The sequence below is a fragment of the Octopus bimaculoides genome, chromosome 3 (genome assembly GCF_046866305.1).
Source record: "Octopus bimaculoides isolate indiv1 chromosome 3, ASM4686630v1, whole genome shotgun sequence".
Classification (NCBI taxonomy): Eukaryota; Metazoa; Mollusca; class Cephalopoda; order Octopoda; family Octopodidae; genus Octopus; species Octopus bimaculoides.
The window spans coordinates 97,109,490-97,129,336 of NC_142930.1; positions in this window are offsets into that span (position 1 = coordinate 97,109,490).

Genomic DNA, 19,847 nt, shown 5'->3' on the forward strand with positions numbered 1-19,847 from the left:
AATTAATAATGGTGGTGGATGCTAGAGACTCCAGCTAAGAAGATCCGAAGAAGGAATTGTAATTCCGAAATATCATCAGACTATAGATAACCAAATTACAACAGGTATATAGTCCATTTTTTGTTTTATAGTGCATTGTTGTACCATTCTAAACTTTTATTCTTTCTAAAAGTATTGTTTCTAGAATAAGAATAGGGTGGAGGAAGTTCAGGGAACAACTACCTCTGCTGGCAGCAAAAAGACTCTCTCTCAGAGTGAAGGGTAGACTGTATGATGCTTGTGCAAGAATGGCTGTTACATGGTAGTGAGACATGGGTTCTGACTGTGGAAGACATGCATAGGCTGGAGAGGAATGAAGGTAGTATGTTCCGTTGGATTTGCAACAGTGTACATGACCAACAAAACACAACTGTGTTGAGAGAAAAGTTAGGCACAGGAGGGATTAAATGTGGTATGCAGGAGAGGAGAATGCATTGGCCTGGACATGTGATGAGTATGAGTGAAGACAGCTGCATACAGAAGTGCCTGTCATTGAAATTGGATGGTATCTGTGGAAGAGGGAGACCCAGGAAGACATGGGAGGAAGTGGTGAGGACTGATCTTAGGATGCTGGGGTTCATGGAGGAAATGACAGTGGACCAAGATGTTTGGTGATACGAGGTTCTAGAGAAAACCTGTCCACAAAACTGAGTGTTAGAAGAGCTGTGACCCACCCACAGGTAACAACACGCTTTTCACCCACTCTACCCTAAGAAACCAAACTAAACTCCTCTTCTAACTGCATCTTCCTCTTCCTCACATTTCCTCTTCATAAATTATAATTGTTTTCCAATCCCCTTTCTTGCCCTCACTGCCCTGCTCACTGTATCATTGCTCCCCATCACAACATCCACTCCCATACCCTATTTTTCTACCCAGGTTCTATGCTCAGATCCTTGTTACTTGTGAGTATACCCTAGCACTACACCATCTTTCTTCTCCTCTCTCTTACACTTTTGCTGTTCCCTACTTTCTCTCTCTCTCTTTCACTTTGGTTATTTTCTCCTTCACTTGTTTTTCCTCTGAATAGGTAACCAAATATCTCCTTCACATTAGCCTCTCTCACAGCTATCACTTCTCTCTCTCTCTCTCTCACTGGGTAACCATGTACCTCCACTTTAGCAAGACACCTATTTCTACCTCTCTATTTCTCTGTTACACTCTAACCTTTCATCATCTGGTACTGGATCACCTCCTCTAATGCCCCCTCTGTTGTGGCAAGACACCTGCTTCTGTCTCTCTGTCTCTTTGTCACACTCTAACCTTTCATCTTCTGACATAAGTTCCCTTCCTCAAATGCCCTGCCCCTCTCACAATTCCTTGTCTTGCAAGTTACTTGGTTACCCTGCCAGTGTTGGTGCCACATTAAAAACATCCAGTCTACACTGTAATGTGGTTGATGTTTGGAAGGGCATCCAGCTGTAAAAATCATACCAAAACTAACCTCGCCTGTGCTAGGTTCATGTAAAAAGTACAGAGACCACTCTGCAGAGTGGCTGGTGTTAGGAAGGGCATCCAGCCATAAAATCCCTGCCAAAACAGACACAGTAGCCTAGGGTAGTTTTTTCTACCTGGCTGGCCCCTGTCAGCTTTCCTACCTATGCATGAATGGAAGATGGATGTTAAATGATGATGATGATGATGATGATGATGTTGATATATATAGATGCCTAGTTGTGTGGTAAGAATTTCCAGCCATACAGTTGTGGGTTCAGTGCCACTGCATTGCACTTTGGGTAAGTGTCTTCTACTATGGCCCTGGGCTGACCAAAACCTTCAGTGTGGATTTGGCTAATGAAAACTGAAAGAAGCCTAACATATGCATGTATGTGTGTACCTGTGTGTGTGTGTGTGTGTGTGTGTTTGCATATGTGTTACTGTCTCCTTGCATTGACATCACATGATAGGTGTAAGCAAGTGTCATTGTCAGACAGACAGATGTAGATATAGTTGTCTGTTTTGGCATGGTTTCTATATACCAACTAATTTACAGAGTATGCTGGATGCTTTTTATGTCCCACTGAGATGGATGCTTTTTATGTCCCACTGAGATGGATGCTTTTATGGAACACCAGTACAAGGGCATCTTACATAACACCAGCATCTGCAAAGGACATGCTTGTATGTTTGGATGACAGTGATTTACTTAGCTCGGTGCGTCTTCTCAAGTATTGCAAATCCCCACAACTCCCAGCCTCTTGTCATTTCTGCAGTGAGGCCCGATCTCGGAAGATCTTTTCTCACCACATTGTCTCACGTCTTCCTGGGTCTACCCCTTCTACAGGTTCCCTTCACAGTTAGAGATCAACACTTCTTTAATCTTTCTATGCAGCTCAGTACCAAATAATCTGCTATTCTGTAGTCCAGTGATTGGGGATTCCTGGTCTACACAATGCTTAGTTGGCTATCTGAGAGTACCTGTGATGTGATGAAAACAAATTTATATAATCAAGTGTTACTATTTTGTTTTCTGCAACTCCACAAAAGTCATGAAATAACAACAGCTTGCCTTTTCTGAATCCTACAAATACATATGGTTGATTCTTTACTTTAGTTTCTTCTGTGATGAGTAGATGAGAGATAAATCTTTCCCTGAATTGAACATTGACCCAATGTACATTGCTGTACCCACAAGAGTAACTAATTTCATGCTGTGAGCTAATAAAACACTTTTAAGATCCACATTGCAGCAGTAGTGTACCTGTACCAACAATTTACAGGCAAGTGGACTGGACTGCTGTAATCTAAGTATTTTGGCTATAGAAATATTACAATACCAGAAATAGAGACACAAACTATCAACTCACTTGGTTTGTTGTCTTGCTTTCTGTAATACAAAAACTAGCAAAGGTTTGATCAACTAAACTTTTGATTCATTAATAGTAAATCTAAATGATGATCTAAATCAAAACCATCCATAAAAAAATTGTTAATTTATGTACCCAGCACCATCTTCATGACAAAGTTATTTTACTAAATTCATCATTATTTTCAAAATCAATTGCAACAAAAGCTATCTATTACAACAGAAATATGGTAACAATAGGGTTAACATCAATAACTGGCACCTTGGGTATCTTTAACAGATTCCACTCTGTTGAAAGCACTCGGGTTAGGTCTCCAGGTTGAAGACGCTTTTCTTCTTCCTTTACACTTCCTTCAGATGCTCTGTAAAGAGTCATTGGCACTGTTGTTATTGTTGCTGCTGCTGCTGCTGCTGCTGCTGCCACTGCTGTGCTGTGGTTTTTGCCCCAGGTCAATCCCAGCCAAGTACAGGTGTAATCAAAAGCATTAGAGCCATGTTCATCCCATCTTTGTATACATCAGAATACATTATCCACTGTTTCCTTCCATTTTATATAGTAAGGCCTGATTTGGGGGGATATTTGACTGCTTTTTCTAGCAGACTGTGTGACTTCATAGAGACTTCTGTTGGTTCGTTTCTCTAACCATTGTTTAGTGTAAAACAAAATTGTCATTTTTGTTTGTTTAAATATCAGAATAAAGCAAAATGAGCAGTGTCAGCCATTGCCAACGTTCAGCAATAATGAAAAGTGGAACAAATAAAAACTGAAACAAACAAATAACAAAAACAAACAAAAAACAAAAAAAGCAAACAATAATAATCTTTTGCTCTTTTGGAAGCTTTCATTGTAGATGTGTGATCCTTTCTTTATACTACACAAAAGAGATATGACATTTTAATTAACTTATATAAATATATGAACCGTCACGTAAGATGCAATTCTTTGACGAAGAAGAAGAAGAAGAAGAAGAAGAAGAAGAAGAAGAAGAAGAAGAAGAAGAAGAAGAAGAAGAAGACGACGGAGGAGGAGGAGGAGGCGGAGGGGAGGAGGGGGAGAAGAAGAAGAAGAAGAAGGGAAGGAGGAGGAGGAGGAGGAGGAGGAGAAGGAGAAGGAGAAGGAGAAGAGGAAGAAGAAGAAGAAGAAGATGAAGAAGAAGACGACGACGGAGGAGGAGGAGGGGGAGGAGGAGGAGGGGGAGGAGGAGGAGGAGAAGAAGAAGAAGAAGAGGAAGAGGAAGAGGAGGAGAAGGAGAAGAGGAAGAAGAAGATGAAGAAGAAGACGACGACGGAGGAGGAGGAGGAGAAGAAGAAGAAGAAGTTGAGGAAGAGGAGGAGAAGGAGAAGAGGAAGAAGAAGAGGAAGAGGAAGAAGACGACGACGGAGGAGGAGGAGGGGGAGGAGAAGAAGAAGATGAAGAAGAAGACGACGACGGAGGAGGAGGAGGGGGAGGAGAAGAAGAAGAAGAAGAAGAAGAAGGAGAAGAAGAAGAAGAAGAAGAAGCTAACCTAGACATTCTTTTAATCCTGTAATGTATAGTTTTCAGAGGGTGGGTGGATGAGAAGGTGATGAGGATTTTTACTTGTTTTTTGTTGGGTTTTTTTTTATTCTTAATAAATTAGTTTAGTATTAATGTAATGTGAATATAAGTTAATTGTAGCAAGTAACTGGAGGTTAATTTTGATAGAAAAATAATTAAAAAGAGAAAATAACTGATATAATGAAGAAAGAAATTATTAAGAGGAAGAGGAGGAGAAGGAGAAGAGGAAGAAGAAGATGAAGAAGAAGACGACGACGGAGGAGGAGGAGGAGAAGAAGAAGAAGAAGTTGAGGAAGAGGAGGAGAAGGAGAAGAGGAAGAAGAAGAGGAAGAGGAAGAAGACGACGACGGAGGAGGAGGAGGGGGAGGAGAAGAAGAAGATGAAGAAGAAGACGACGACGGAGGAGGAGGAGGGGGAGGAGAAGAAGAAGAAGAAGAAGAAGAAGGAGAAGAAGAAGAAGAAGAAGAAGAAGCTAACCTAGACATTCTTTTAATCCTGTAATGTATAGTTTTCAGAGGGTGGGTGGATGAGAAGGTGATGAGGATTTTTACTTGTTTTTTGTTGGGTTTTTTTTTATTCTTAATAAATTAGTTTAGTATTAATGTAATGTGAATATAAGTTAATTGTAGCAAGTAACTGGAGGTTAATTTTGATAGAAAAATAATTAAAAAGAGAAAATAACTGATATAATGAAGAAAGAAATTATTAATGAATAAAGAAAAAAAAACAAACATACACGATGGATAGAAACAATTAAATAAACATTACATAAAAAACAGGACAGAAAAATAATTTATGAGTAAAAGTGGCACTAATGAGAACATCAACAACAATACTAGTAGGTGATGTAGTAGCAATAGTAGGAGATGTAGTAGCAGTAGTAGTAGTAATAGTAGTAGTAGTAGTAGTAGTAGCAGCAGATATTCTGTTGTTTTTCTTATTCTTATTGATGATGATGATGATGATGATGGTGGTGTTGGTGGTATCATTATTGGTTGTTCTGTCATTGTTCTTTTTGATTTGATTTAGACCCCAAGCGAACCCTGATTGGGGAAAAGACATTAATCTATGAATATCCTGCCTTTTTAAGAGGTATTTTGGACCACGCTATCCAATGTGTTCTTCCTTGTTTTAATGCAGTGTGTCTAGATCTGAAGGAGATTTGGTTGCTATTTCTTACAGGCTTTTTTGATCACAGAGAGGCTCTTTCATCCTGTTGTTATTAGTATGCCTGGTAGATTTGTTGTTGTTGGTGGTGGTGGCAGTGGAAGGGAAGGTGGTGATTTTGTTGTTAAGGGTGATGTGATAAAATGGTTCTGTTAAGGCATTTCAGCTATGACCATCCTATATTTGGAGCGATTTGATGGTGAGCAATAGCATATATGTAGAAATGTATCAAAAGCAACTGTTTTTAGGACAGTAGGGTGTGATTTGATGAAAATTTTGGCTGTTATTTCTAGCAGATCGAAAAAAAAGCACAGTAATTCACTTTGTCTCATTCTATTGATGGTGGTGATGATGGTGATCATGATTCCATTGTTGAAGTTATTGACGTTACTCTTATTGTTCAGTGCATTATGTAGCTGTGGTTGAGAAAAGTTGAACTTAATTCATGGAAGCTGTGAAATGTTAACTAAAATTTATGATGCAGTAAAAAAATAAAAAAACAATATTAGTCTCATATTTTTTTTATAATATGAGAGCCAAATTCAAACATGTTGTAGTCTTATTCTAGTCTCCTCAGAAATGTACATCTTTTGCTGTACTTATTGGAATAGATATGACAGAGTGAGAAACAGAGTGAGAGAGAAGAAAAGTGTATGTAAATGTTAACATGTGCCAGGCTGAGAGACCAGCTGCCAGTTGGCATCAGTTAAGTCTGAGGTAAACTTTTGAGAATAGCTTCCTTAAATACTGCAAGAGAAGATCCAGGAAAGAAGTCACTACTAAGTGGTTGTTGAATGACTAATTATAACCAATGAAAACAAAGAATCAAGCTGATTTTCTGTAAGATTGATTTACTTTTTAGCAAAAAATTTATACAAAGTAGATTTAACCAATGCGAATGTCCTTTAACAGTTTTGGGCGGTAGTTGTAATTGATGGCCTGTAGAATTACATTTAACAGATAGAAGTCAAGATTTTCTTATGTCTCTATGCATATATTCAACTGTTGTTGTTGTTGTTGTTGTTGTTGGCACTCCGTCGCTTACGACGTCGAGGGTTCCAGTTGATCCAATCAACGGAACAGCCTGCTCGTGAAATTAACGTGCAAGTGGCTGAGCACTCCACAGACACATGTATCCTTAACGTAGTTCTCAGAGATATTCAGCGTGACAGTGTGACAAGGCTGACCCTTTGAATTACAGGCACAACAGAAACAGGAAGTAAGAGTGAGAGAAAGTTGTGGTGGAAGAGTACAGCAGGGTTCACCACCATCCCCTGCCAGAGCCGCATGGAGCTTTAGGTGTTTTCGCTCAATAAACACTCACAATGCCTGGTCTGGGAATCGAAACCGCGATCCTGTAACTGCGAGTCCGCTGCCCTAACCACTGGGCCATTACGCCTCCACTCAACTGTGTATATGTGTGGATTCAACTGTGGATTCAACTGTGTATATGTGTGAATGAGAGACTAACAGAAGCAATTATGGAAGGCTAGCGGTAGCAAAATATGATATGTATTAATAAAGATACAAAAAAAAAAAAAATGTGTACAGAAAGGAACACTGGAATTTGTTGAAATTTTAATAAACAACAATTTATTCCTTCTCTACACAAAGATGAATGTTGTTGCACTGAATATTCCCACTATAAATGCCAAATAAACTAAATTAAAAATAAAAGATAAATTGATGTCAGAGTCCCACTGCTTAAAATGTCTGTTTTTCTTTGGTGATTTTCACTGGATAAAGAAGAAAAGCAACCTATTTTTGGTGTCTTGATTGGCACCAATGACAGAACTGAAGTTTGCAAGTTAGTAAGCTTTTACAATTTTGACACTTAAAAAAAAAAAATTTGAACTCTTTAGAAATGATGGTTTGATAATTTCTTGCTATAAATGACAGTCAAAATTTAAGAAGATTTGGAATAGATTTGCTGTACCTAGCTTAACAGGTTTGGCAGGTTCCTGTCGAACCTTTTGCATATGTGAATCTTAATAACAGATGATTTGTCTAGCAGTTTATGTCATGTACAACTCTAATGTCATAAATGTCCATTTTGTTCCTCTACCATACAATGATGAACTCAATCATTTGTTAATATATTGGAAGCAAGAGTGTATCTATGTTGTCATGAATTTGTGCGTGTGTGTGTGTGTGTGTGTGTGTGTGTGTGTGTGTGTGTGCACATGCATGCATACATGTATGTGAGCATACGAGAGTTTGTCACTACTATTTCAAACTCATTTCTAAGAAGCTCACTGTAGGTCAAAGCTCTGAATTTTGAAATATTTTGAGGAAAAATAATATAAAAAATGATCTTAAAAGACTTATTTACATTTTTAAAGAGGAACTTATTTGAAAAAGATATTAATATGTAAAAGAAATTAGTGTATTGCAGGCATAGTGTACAAATGATATAATTGAAAATGAAAATAGTTTAATTATCAAATACCTGCATTTTTTAAATTTCTCTCATTTTCTAATATATTCACTCTTTCAGTCCAACATACTGAATATAATAACCCAAAATCAAAAGATTGAATTTAAGAACATATAGAAATTAGCCTAGTGGACTTGCTCTATTTACTCCTAAAAATTGAAACTTTTTGTGTTTATGTACCACAAAAACTACAACATAAGTTTCCAATAAAATACTCCATAAATAACAAAAACTAATGAAGTTATATATATACATACATACATACAAATATATATATATATATATATATATATATATATATATATATATATATATATATATATATATATATATATATATATAAAACAAAGTTATTTTATTCTACATGGGTAGAAATATAGGAAAAATAGAAGTTGAAAAATAGAAGTTGCTTCTGACTAGTGTTTGAAGCTAGCCCTATTTTTCATAGAGAGTTTATGGCCCCAATAAGTATGTTTTAAATAGGATCTGATTGGTAGAGGATAGTCACATGACTGGTCTTAGAAATTTTTATAGGTTCCCCACTACATCTGTATGTTAGTATCAAGTGACAATGTTTGGTGTCCTAAGTTAAAGCTGATACAGTTGACTGAACATGTCCAAACAATCAATGTTTTTAATGTTTTCTGTCAAGTGTTTGTAGGGTATGAACACATGATTCAGTTTATAACTTTTGTAATTTCCCGCTACATCTGTCAGTATATTTTGTACCTAAAATAAAGGCTGGCATTGTTGAGTGAATATGTTTAGTTATAATCAAGGCACTCTAAATTTAATTTGTCTGGTGGGAGAGTGGACAGGAGTTGTTTGTATGTTGTCTAGTAGCTAAAGTTTAGGTTGTTAGCGGTGTAAGTTCCTCATGATAAGTGGCAGAATGAGTTTTGTGTGTAATTAGTTATTTGTGTATGTTCTCTTTTAAAGTTTGTTAAGTCTTGGCTTGTACTTTTGTATGAAAGTGTTTTGTTTGCTAATCTGTGGTATCTACTGAATATAGGTAGAGTGGGAAAACCTAGAATTTGGAGGAATTATTTTTGCACATATATCTATGTGTCCACTCAGTGGAATCTTCTAATACTGAGGTCTCATATGTGTTGTCAGTGAATGGTCCGTATATTTCTTAGAACAAGCTTTGTTTGATCTATGTAATCTTTATTACATCCTTGACAATTGATAGCATATATTAAATTCCTTGAAGAACATGAAAAGTGATTTTTCACTGTTAAAGTCTGTCCTGATTTGAATTTGTATGTTGTGTCTTCAATAAAGTTGATACAGGTCCTGCAACTGAGGTAGCCACACTTTTTGACTGTTGGTGTAGGAATTGTGGATAGTAATTTAGCACTTGTGAAGAATTTTTTGAGTGACTTTAATTATCTTTTACTTTTGATTATTTTGTGTATTTCAATTGCTTGTTTCATTCTTTAGTAGTGGGATGATCTGGTGGATAATATTGTAAACCTTTGTGTTTCTTGGATTGTGTATTGTCATAAAGGGTAGACTATTGGATGTATTGGGATATTTTTTTTTTTTCATAGTTCTTCGATATTTATTGCTTTGGCATATTCTATTCCATTGTCTATCAACATTAATGGATATTGTCTTTTAAGTAATACTTGTTTTAGTTCCTGGAGCCTTTTATTATGAGTTTCAGGGTTTGAGACAATTGTGCAGATTCTCCTCGCTAGATTGAAGAGGATATTATTCTTTGTGTGTTTTGGAAGACATGAGGAGAACAGTAAATATTGTTTAGAATCTGTTTATTCATAGTGAATATCTCTTTCGATGCTTTCATCTCTTTTGATAATTAGTATATCCAGAAATGGTAGTTGAGTTTTACTGTAATCCATGGTAAAGTTAATATTATTGTTTATGCTCTTAATTAGATTTTCAAAATCTATAAGTTGTTTAAATGTGTGCATCCATAGGATTAGGCAGTCATATAAGTAATGTTTCCAGTTTTATAGTACATATTTGTGGAAGTTCAAGAGTGGAGTAAGTTGGAGCAGTTTTTGTCCTCATCGCAGTCTCAGATATTTGTTTGTAAATATTGCCATCAAAGTAAAAAAACCTACAAAAATTTCTAAGACCAGTCATGTGACTATCCTCTACCAATCAAATCCTATTCAAAACATATACTAATTTGAGCTATGAACTCCCTATAAAAATAGGGCTAGCTTCAAACACTAGTCAGAAGCAAGACAGCTGCGACACATTCCACGTCATTCTATTTGGACTTTTGAAAATCAGTGTAAACTGTGAAACCGGTTAAAGCTTTAAATATATTATTAAGATATATTTTAGCTATTCTCAGGGCATTTTCAACTTCTGTTTTTCCTATCTATCTATCTATCTATCTATCTGTCTGTCTATCTATACACACACACGCATGCATACACACACACACACACACTCACAAATATATACAGAGTGGGGCACAGAGGATGGACATTTTTGAAATGTTTCACAAAATCTTTAATTTTAGCTACAAACAAATTTTATTGACATCAATGTGTTTATATTGAATTAGCATTTGTCAAAATCAAGTGTGGAAAACAACATCCATCATGTCGTGTCCGTTTTCATTGATGCATTTCTGAAGGTCTTCTTGGATGTTGGCCTTCACTCTCTCCAGCATTGCCCTGTCGATTTAGGTGATTTCTATGTGAATAACTTCCTTCAAATCATCCAATGTATGGGGCTTATGCATATATATATATATATATATATATATATATATATCATCATCATCATCATCATCATCATCATCGTTTAACGTCCGCTTTCCATGCTAGCATGGGTTGGACGATTTGACTGAGGACTGGTGAAACCGGATGGCAACACCAGGCTCCAGTCTAATTTGGCAGAGTTTCTACAGCTGGATGCCCTTCCTAACGCCAACCACTCAGAGAGTGTAGTGGGTGCTTTTACGTGTCACCCGCACGAAAACGGCCACGCTCGAAATGGTGTCTTTTATGTGCCACCCGCACAAGCCAGTCCAGGGGCACTGGCAACGATCTCGCTCGAAAATCCTACGGGAGCCAGTCAGGCGGTACTGGCAACGGCCACGCTCAAAATGGTGCATCTCATGTGCCACCCGCACAAGAACCAGTCCAGGGGCACTGGCAACGATCTTACTTGGCTTGCCGGGTCTTCTCACGCACAGCACATTTCCAAAGGTCCCGGTCAGTAGTCATCGCCTCGGTGAGGCCCAATGTACGAAGGTCTTGCCTCACCACCTCAGCCCAGGTCTTCCTGGGCCTACCTCTTCCACGGGTTCCCTCAACTGTTATATATATATATATATATATATATATATATATATATACATATATATATATATATACATATATATATATAAAAGAATATGAGTTTGAAGGGATACATTATCTGGGCAGATACCGCATTGGCTTTTAGTTAAGTTCCGATTAATGGCTAACCACTTCGATTGGTAGTTAACTTCTGCGACTACTATTTGTTGCTAGTCATTCCGTGAATTTTTCGAATAGGTTATTCTGTGTATGCTTCACTGGACTCTAAAAATTGTCTGGAGTATATATTATTATTGATAATAAAGAGTATGGAGGCTTGTTCATACACAATATTTATTTTATAATTTCATGCACAATATTATAATGACCTACGTGTTTCCACTGCACTGACTACTCACAGTTGCAGATACATCCTTGCATTATTATCAGTGCAGCTTCATCAGAGTTCATCCATTTGGTCATCCTTGAAATGAACTTAATGAAGAACATTTTTGTTAATTAGTGTTATGCAGGAAGTGGAGGGGTGTTATTTATAGGCATGCCTATCAGGGGCAGTAAAGTTTTGTTAGTTAGTGTTCTGTGGGAGGTGGAGGAGTGTTATTTATAGGCATGCCTATCAGGGGAAGTAAAGTTTTGTTAGTTAGTGTTCTGTGGGAGTGTTATTTATAGACATGGACAATCAAACTGTCTTTTCTTTAATCCCACCTCAATTTTGGAGAATTCTTCACTCTTGAGTTTATTTCCAGTTCTCATTTGGAGTCAGTTCCAATTGCCACCAAGTAATTGTTCTACCTTCTCTGGAAACAGAGATACTTACAGTAAATCAAGAATTTGTCTTGTATGGTATTAAATATGCCCTTATTCATTTTTGTTGTTCAAGAATATGCCACTGGCCATTCTGAAGTATTTCTCTTAACACATTTTCATTTCATTTACACCCATGTGCACACTCTCTCTCTCTCTCTCTCTCTCTCACACACACACACATCCATACATGCACATACACACACACACACATACATACATGCACACACACACACACGCAAATATTTGTATGTGCATATGCATGTGTATCCACAAGATCCAAACTTCTTCTTTTCTATTGATTTTTCTCCCTGGAGGTTCAGATAAAGAAATAGCCTTTAGGTTTACTGAGATCTCACAAATAAACACATATAGGCATATATTTACACTCACCTATACATACAGAAGCAACAGATTATAGAAAAGTGACAGTTGTGTTTAGAAATACACATAAATTATGACTTAGACATAGAAAATATATACTGTCTATTTTCATTACTTTCAGAATTTCTAGCATAGCTAAGCTACAATCATTTGAGTGTTAGAGGGACAAAAAAGGAAAACTATTAATCAAGGGAGAAAAAAATTAAATAATATATCTGACTATGACTGGAAAAGGTATGTATTTTTACATTAATAAATATATTTAATAGGTATTTTATACACCTTTATAACTGCTGGTTGAAGAAAAGTGATGGCTTTTTTGTCTGAAATAAAAAAAGATTGTTTTACAAACAAAACATTGAACAAGCCACATTATAGGAAATATAATTGTAAATAGCTTTTCCAATGATGTTCTATTGAAATATTGATAAGACAAAAGCTATAAATTCTGAATTGAAATTTCTAAACAAAAATTTTAATAGAAGTTATTGAGTGGTATTGTTCATAAAATTTCATAAATTATTTTTGTCTTTTGTTTATGATTTCATTTCAGAAGCAAATATTTTAAAATGAACTCAATTTTCTGCTTATATCATAGCTATATTTTTGTTTTAATTATTACACATGATAACATTTTTTTTTTCAGTTTTAAAGATTTATAGAGTGGGATTCCATTTTTTAATGTTATCTGTTATATGTAGCATTTTAAAAATAATAATTATCAACAAATATTAATTGTTTCTTGTAGATATGAAACAATAATTCATTATCAGCTATTGTTCTGATCCATATGTGTTACTAAAAAATATAAGTAAAATATCTATTCCTAAAATGACATTAAAAAACTACATGAACCATCTGGGCTCTTATGATCTTGTGTGGAAGGTTTAAGCTGAAAACTGTTTGTGAGATATTTGAAGTAATCATCCATTTTTTTCTTGAACTGTGGCCATGCTGGTGCACTGCATTCAAGAGCTTTTATCAATCATGTTGACCCTATTATATTTATTTCAGTGTGGTACTTAACATTTTTATTACTGTTTTTATTATTCAAATACACTCTCTTTGTTTCAGCTAATTTTGAAAATAATGAAGAATATTGTAAAAAAAATATCAAAATATTTTCATTATTAAACTGATATTTGGACCAAAAATTAATATGAAATTTTAATGGGAAATTTTAATTTTGCTCACTTTAAACATGAATTTTGAACCACAGGGGTCATCTCAGGTGGGTTAGCATCAAAAGTGTAATCTATCAAGCAGGGTTTATGAAATGATTAAATTACATTTTTGAATCACTGGCATACGCCAGTATTTATAAAATCAAATTTAAAAGCAAAGTGAATGAAATGCTAAGATAATATAATACAACACAGCCAGTTGTCATGAGCAAGTATAGTTTGATAGCATGTGCTATGCTTTTATTAAGTGTTTTAGGTGTCTTTGTAGTTGTGAGCTGTTGACCTGACAGGACAACCAGGACATAATAGCTAGAAAGACAGGAGGCTGCACCAATACCTATCTGGTACTTATTATAACTGAACAGATTAAAGCAATGTGAAATGAAGTACCTTGCTCAAGAAGACAAGCTACCAAATCCATGATTTTAAGCTGAACACCAAAACTGCTAGGCTATGTGTCTTCACTAAGATGTCTATTTCTTTTTTTTTTAATAATTACAATTCTAGTGAATTGAAGCAGCTACTTCATTTAGGTAATGGGCAACAAGTTTATGGTTCATGCTTGATTATTGTCAGTCTCCCTTATTTATGGCCAAATCACTTAAATTCATTGATCAAGCTCATCTGTAATTAAGTAGGTACCCCAAAGGGAGGTTTGTTCACAGCTGTAGCAACCAGAGACAGTAGCATTGTAAGACTGATTAGTATTTTGTTGATTAGCTATACTGAGTTCAATCTTCTTATGGATTCTGGGGAAAGCAATAAGAAATCATTTCAGTGTATTCCTTCAGTTGAATCACCCTATAAAGTCCAGTACTTCAGGGATCATCTGACAATTCAATAATATCACAGAACTAACCATCACCATCATAACTCCAACATATTTCAAATATATTACTTTGGCAAGTATGTTATGTCCACTCTTTGCTAAGAAGGTCTTAAAACCTCAAGCATGTCCAAAGTCATACAATCAAAAGGCACATACATACATGTATGCACACACACACATCCACACAACAGATAATAAATATAGCTGAAAAATTATTCAGGATTCTATTTTACTGCAGCCTCTTTCAAATTCCCCAGAAATAATACTGAAACCAATTTACTAGGATATTGCATAACTACAAGATATTTAAGAGGAGAAAACATTGTAGAGATTGGAAAAGAATAGCAGAGAGAGAGACATGAAAATTTGGAACATAAGACTGAATAGTAACTGGAGTAGTCAGTTAAGATTATAAAAATATATAATAAAACACTATGTATAACAAATATTTTATTTGTCTATTGAAAATACAGTTTTTATTTCTTATGTATTCAATACTTATGGATGGTGTCATATTCTTTAAAAAAATTTTATTTAGCTCGTACTTCATATAAAGAATATAACACAGATGAGGATAAATGTACATCAAACCAATAAGTTATAATCTGTCTTGAAAAAATGAAAACTTTCAGTCAAGTGATGAAAAATTAATAACCAAGAAGAATTACTTTCATGAACAATTTTCCTGCTTATGGTATAATAAGAGGTTTTAAATCTTACATAATTCTTTGTGAACACACAGTAGAGAGAGACATAAAATTTTTAATGATTTGAATAGTAGATATATAATGATAGTATTTTAAATTTTAAATGGTTCTATAATCATGATTGTCAGTGGGGGTGAAATCAATTGCATTGAATATTATATTTCTGTTTACAGTAATTTTTAGAAGAACATTGTATTAGAGCAATTATAAGAAACATGAAATGAATGATTCAAGAAATGTAATACTAAGACTGTCCTGGCCTTAAAGCAAACCAACCATCTTACAGAAGAGTCAAAATTTACTATGTACTATGAGGGGAAATCACTGTCACCATTCTCTGCACAAAGAGTTAGCTGATGATTGATTTGAAAGATTTGAGTGTTTTGTTATCTTCTGTGCATGCAATTGGAAATCAGTTGTGAATATTTATTAAGGAAGGAGTTTTTGAAATCAAAATTCCATAATATTTTAAAGTGCAAAACTTTTTCAAATATATAGAAACATCACAATTGGTGCCAACAGAAGGGAATAGCCATATCTTTGTTGTCTTTTCTTCCTCAGAAGCCTAAGGCAGATGGTTTCAGTGATTGATTCAATGATGTATAGAGTAAATTGGTTTCCTACTGCTTCTCCAATATCATAGTATAATGTTTTTGTTATAATCTTTAAAATGTTGGATTTATGTAACGCCCACTTTTGTATACAGTATACTTAGTAAAACTAATAAAACATGACTATCTCTGACCATCTACTTTGTACTCTGATACTTTACATACTTTTTTTACTTATGGTGACTAAGTTACTCCATTCGTCATGTGGGAGGGGTGTACCATTTTTATTAATTTCCTATAACATTTCCCCTTTTAAGTTTTTCTTAGGAAGTTCGCTTTCCATGAATCTCTTTTTCAGTTGGTTCCTGTTTCTCTTTTGTATGCCTTTTCTACTTTCTACCCAATACATCATTTTACCTATGTTTTTGGTAATTATGCTATCTTTCCAACTCTGCTTTCCATTCTTGCATGTCCTCATATACACCTTTTCACCAACTTTAAAGAATTTTGCTATGTTTTCCCTGGAACTTTTCTTTTCTTGCCAAGTAGCAATTTATCAAAGACTGATTTTACTTTCCTTGCAAACAACAGCTCCATTGGTGATCTACCTGCTGGTGCATTTGGATTTGGTATCACACAGTACACTCTTAAAAACTGTTGTAGAACTACCTCATCCATGACTTCCTTATTTGATTTTCTAAGGGCTCTTTTGAAGGTGTTGACAAAGTGTTTTGCCTGTCCATTAGATCTGTAATGGTATGACACCTTAGTCATATGTTCTACCATGAACATTTCACAAAATATTTTAAATTCGCTAGACACAAATTGCATTCCATTGTCAGACACTATCTTGTCCGGGATGCCAAATTTTGCAAACAATTCGTGTAAAAAATTCATCACAGTTGAGGAAGTTGGTGTTTTACACTTGCAAATTTCAGGTCATTTAAAAAAACTATCAATTACCACTAAGTAATAAGAACCATTTAAAGGGCCAGCAAAATCGATGTGTAGTCTTGACCATGGAACATCTACTTTTGACCAAGTTCACTTTTTATAGTGGGCAATTTTTCATTGCGCTTTGGTTTACATACAAGTGTTCCGCACTGTTTTACTACAATTTTTTGTTTCAGTCCCTCAGCTGCATTTGAACCTTTGACTGAACTGACTATATTTCCACAAAAAACACTTATGAGCATATTCCATATTTTGAATAGCTCCATCCACTCTGTGCCAAATCAATTAAGTAAACTTTTTAACACATATATCTTTGCCTTTTTTGTTTGATCTTGAAATGTTACATTACTTACGATTTCACTGAAAAAATATAATCTTTTTTCCCCCTAACACCATGTGCTACCTTTTTTGATTTAATTAATTTTGGCTTATTGACATATTTCCAAGTTTTTTTCGTTTATAATGGTGATATCACTTCCAATGTCTAATTTCTTTTTAACACTTGTTTTTCTGATTTTCACCTTCATAAATTTCCTCATCATTATATTACCAATTTCTTCCAATGACATACTATTCATTCTTTTTCCTTTGTTCTGACGTTTTGTCATCTTCATTCTACAGTGTGTCTTTATATGTCCTATATTTCCACAACAAAAGAACTCTGCTTTTTAAAATGGACAATTTTTCCTCAGGTGTACACCTCCACATGCAAAACACGGGTTTATTTCCTGATTTTTGTCATGCTTTTAAGAAAACATTTTATCTCTATTCTGATTATATCACACTTACTTTACTTGGAAATAATCTTTATGCTCAATTTCCTCTGTGTTGTGTCTTAATTTGACTATCCTTTCACATTCTTCTGACACGTTTTGTAGAGTTACCTCCTGGTTTTGTTCCAGTTTTGCGAGAATTCTTGTTTTTCTGTGTCCTTTTCAGCAGTAAGTTCCTATGTAAAAATCAGGCATTTGAACATATCTGGCATTAATTCATCCAGCTTAAACTTCTTGCATTCCCTGTTTACTCAACCAGCATGTAGTCCTTGTCATTGTTTTTCTCTATGTTCTGACATTTCCAGCATGTGTTGAACAATGAGCTTTTTCCACTGAAAATTTTACAGAATATATCTATTGTGTCATTAAAGTTTATGTCCAAAGGTTTTCTTGGGACTACATAATTATGGTATTGTTCATGTTCTGTTGCCACCAGTTTTCTCAAGATTAAATGTGTTTTTATCTTGTCATTCCAATCTTTCTCGAAGATTTGCTTATATTTTCTGTAGTATACTTCAAAGGTAATTCCTTCAACAGGTTCGTATTTGAACCAGCCAACAAATTTCCATAATTTTAATGATTTTTTGTTTTGTAAAATTCACACAACAAAACTTTGTGAGTTTGTTAACTTCTCATGAGTTGTTAATTCCTCATGAGTTGTTAGTTCCTCATAGAGTTTATTAAATTCTCGTGAGTTGTTTAAATCCTCGTCGCCACTGTTATAATCCTTAAAATGTTGGATTTATATAATGCCCACTTCGGTATACTGCATACTTAGTAAAGCCAGTAGTAAAGACATGACTATCTCTGATTGCCTACTATGTTTTCCGGTACTTCACGTACTTCTCTTTGCTTATAGTGACTAGGTTATTCCATTCGTCACATGGGAGGAGTGTACCATTATTACTAATTTCCTACAACAGTTTCTCTCAGTGCATTGCAAGCTAATAACACACTCACCAGTTGTGCAGTTTCTTTTGCTAATATGTTATCTATTTGCAATTAGACAGACTTAACAAATGAGATGTACATGTCTCTTTTAGTGTCACAGCTCAAAACTGATGAAGGAATACAAACTAAGCTGATAACATATGATATTGATTTTTTGCAGTATATTTTTTTAGTTAGTCCAGTTGAGAACATATTTCAGTCTTCTTTCATCCTCTCAATAGAGAAGAAAAAGAAACAAAAAAAAAAACGGAAACACTCAATCAATCAATTTTTTTATATTGTTAGTCAAAAAGGCAGAACATTATCTATGATATTTGTACCTCTCCCAACAACTAGAACATCTGTAAGTCGGTATATGCAGGAATGAAACCAGGAGCATAGGATTGTTGTGACAAAGGAAACTCTGTGGACCAGGTCACTGTTTTAAACCCATGATAACTTGTCAGACCAACCACTGAAACAATCTCATGTATTCTGGCATAGAAATGTCAATGCTGTGTCATAATAGGTGGTTGTGTCTAACGAGGGAAAGTAAAGGGGACTCTCTTTAAATCATATTAATTGATAGGAATGTTGTCCATTTCAACAGATTGTTTGAGTTAATAGGATTAATATTATATATATTTGCTGAACTTCCTACCACCACAAACTTTAAAAGGTGCCCACTGTCTAATACGAGAAACCATTCCTTAATTTATGACTAAGTAGAGAGGCTTCATTCTTTGGTATTCCAGGCTGTTAGTCACAAATAAAACCCATTTTTATCCCCATTATTTACTTGTAGCCCTTCACTCTCCTGAATGGTTCAGTTTCCTCACTTGGAACACACCCCGTTTCACTGAGTGAAATTCTTATTACTTATTTCATCAGATTTTCTAAATCACATAACCATCCATCATTAACTTTGGAATTCATAATGACCATACACCTTGCTAACTTGATAGCAGTATTTTAAATTTATGCACCTCAGACTTTGTTGTCACAGGATAGATGCTTCATTGATGGATAACCCACTTGATCATGGCTTCAACATTTGAATATTTTGGGACCTGATTTCTTCCTTGCACCAACAGATGATTTAGAATTTGTATTAACATTTATTCAAAGAAAATGTAATGAGTTTGTCTTGCTTCTTGTTATGTCCCACTCTTCACACTCTCTTGTCACTAAAACACCATCCAACTTTCTTATAAAATCCAGTCTCTGGTTCAAAGACAGAACTACAAGGATAGGACCCTTCTTCAGAGTTTTACTCTCTCTTGACAACATGTTATAAAATAAAGGCTGAAAAATGCTGGAATGGAATAATATATTTCTTAGAGAAGTGGACAAAAGCAAATGTAAAAGCATATAATAAGGTCGTTGTATACTGGTGAAATATTGCTCACCTTTATTCCTTATTTTTGTCAATTTCAATATCCTTCCACCCACCCAATA